Source organism: Melopsittacus undulatus, chromosome 4, assembly GCF_012275295.1.
Source record: "Melopsittacus undulatus isolate bMelUnd1 chromosome 4, bMelUnd1.mat.Z, whole genome shotgun sequence".
In the NCBI taxonomy this organism is placed as follows: Eukaryota; Metazoa; Chordata; class Aves; order Psittaciformes; family Psittaculidae; genus Melopsittacus; species Melopsittacus undulatus.
In genome coordinates, this window is record NC_047530.1 from 5224795 (window position 1) to 5227186 (window position 2392).

The following is a 2392-nucleotide window of genomic DNA, read 5'->3' on the forward strand; positions in this document are numbered from 1 at the left end:
TATTTTTGATAGATCACCACTTATTTCTTTCTTAATCCTATCCTGTCATTTTATTGCTGACTGAGATTGGCTTTCGGCTCACTTACCATCATCATAAAGCGATTTGCCCTAGGGCCTCAGCTCATAGAAAGTGCCATCCTAGGCAGAAAAAATGGCTATGTTGAAATGGCACCTTCTTGCCCAGCAAAGCTGCTTCCTTCCTCTATCTGTTTCATATGTTGATGTGAGTAGTAGGCATATGTTCCTGCATATTATCACTGCAGAGTCATCACCAGTGACAGTAAGGAGAACCTTGTACAATGCACAGTTCTGGAAGCATTGGGTTTGGGCTGGTCAGACAGACATGAGCTTAAATTCTCATGTGACAGCTTGATACTGGTGTTGTTGAAGGCCTATTTTGGCCAGTTATGCCCTTTATAGCTAGTAATAATGCAGGGAATGAAGAAATGACCTTGTCCTGGCTATTGGATTAACAAAAGAACAGGTTAAGCTATTCTTTTAGCTGCAAACTGAGTGCATCTAAAGTGCGACTGAAGTCAAGGAAGCATAATAAACACAGAAGCCTACAGTGGCATTTTTACACTGCCACTTTCCAGCACAGAACTGCAATTTAATTACTACTACACCCTTTTGACCTAAGGTGGCTGTCTATCTGTAGTGTTGCTTTTGTGCCAGCTGGAACTGGAAAAGCGCAGGTTGTCCTTTGGGCTGTTGGCAGGCAGCTGTGATACAGGTCTGGGACTTATGAAGAGCATCTATCTTTTGAAAAGCGTACATTAGTATACTGCTAAAATCACAGGAGCACAAAGTAATTCCTGTGACTCTTTCATTAAAGCCTCTAGACCATGAAAGAATGTACATTCATGATCAAGATGACTAGTGAAATGATAGAGCAAGTAGAAAAGAAGGTGAGAAACCTCTAATAATTTCAAAAGAGATAAAAATCTTTTAACCTTTGCAGAGAACTGCAAATATATCCCTGCAACACCGCATCCTGATCTGGTGGAACACTTTCCTTTCCTATAGTCAGTAATACAAACAGATGCTTTCTTTTTAAAGGCTGCAGTTCCCGGTCCTTGGATTGTGTTTGAAAAGCATCCTACAGCCAAACCACAGCAAATCTGATTCTGGACACCTCAACTTGATTCCTCACAGTTGTCACAACTCTGTAGTGATCTGCACAGCATTGTGCAAGGATGCATAATGTCCATAGTCTCCAACACCTTTACAATGGCCCTGCGGTAATATCATTCAAAGGTTGTACAGAGGAAACTGTGAGATTAAACAGCACAAGCAAGCACCTGGCTGGAGCATTGTTGATGTCTACAGGGGCAAGTACTAACATCAGACATTAATTAGCTTATCTCCTATGTGTGACATTTTCTGAACTCTTAGATAGTCAGGAAATAAATAACACCTTCCAGTTATAAATATGCTGCACTTCACTTTCCTTTAGAACTGCACAACACTGGGAAGGATGTATTAGTATTACATTGAAGTAGCTGCATCTCTCCATATATCCCACAACACCATAGAAGCAAATAACACCAAGTGAATAACTCTTATATTTCAACATTTCATATCTTGTACCTGCCCTGTTTTGAATTAGGCTGAGTTGGATCTGCTGTGATTTTGGAGGTTTTCTAAGGATACCTGATCTTCACCTACTTTACCCTTCTCAACTGCAAACCTTCGGGTGTGAAATTACCTCCAAAATGGGCTTCATGAGTATCTGTTGCTGGCTGAATTTAGAGTATGCAGAAAGTTGAGTAGGGGCAGAGAAATCTTATTCATAATAGTCTGGGCTCTTCCATTGAGTGTTTATCTGCTCTTAGTTGTCCTTTCCATTCTTTATTTAGAGAACAGTAGGTAAGAGCCAATGGCTGTACTTGTTTTCTAGATTTGCTTCTATTTTTAAATGTAATATCATGTTATCTTGTTTTTTAACATCATGATTTCAGGTTTTATTGCTTTGTACTTAGACACATAAATGTTTTTATTAATAGGGTAAATAAGTTATCTCCCTGAGCCCTATTTCATTTCTGTGGGCAGAAATAACCTTGGCACAGGGTGTTCCAGGGATTATTGATTACTGGAGCTGTGCCTCGGGCCATGGGCTCCTTCAAACCAATTATTAATGCCCCATGTGTCAGCAATTATTGGAAAAGTGGTGAATGCATGTGCTGTGTTCTTTGAACACTTTCCCAAACCAGAGTCAGGTGCTGGCAACAGGAGCTAACTAAATTACAACGTGGAGGGAGGGAATCCTATCTCAAAAGCCACCCCTTTGGGCCTAGGGAGGAGAGATGGTTTAGACTTTAACCTATAAGGTTAAGAGACAATTAAGTGTAGAGCAGCAAGATGCTCCGCCATCCACAGAGCTAATGAAGGT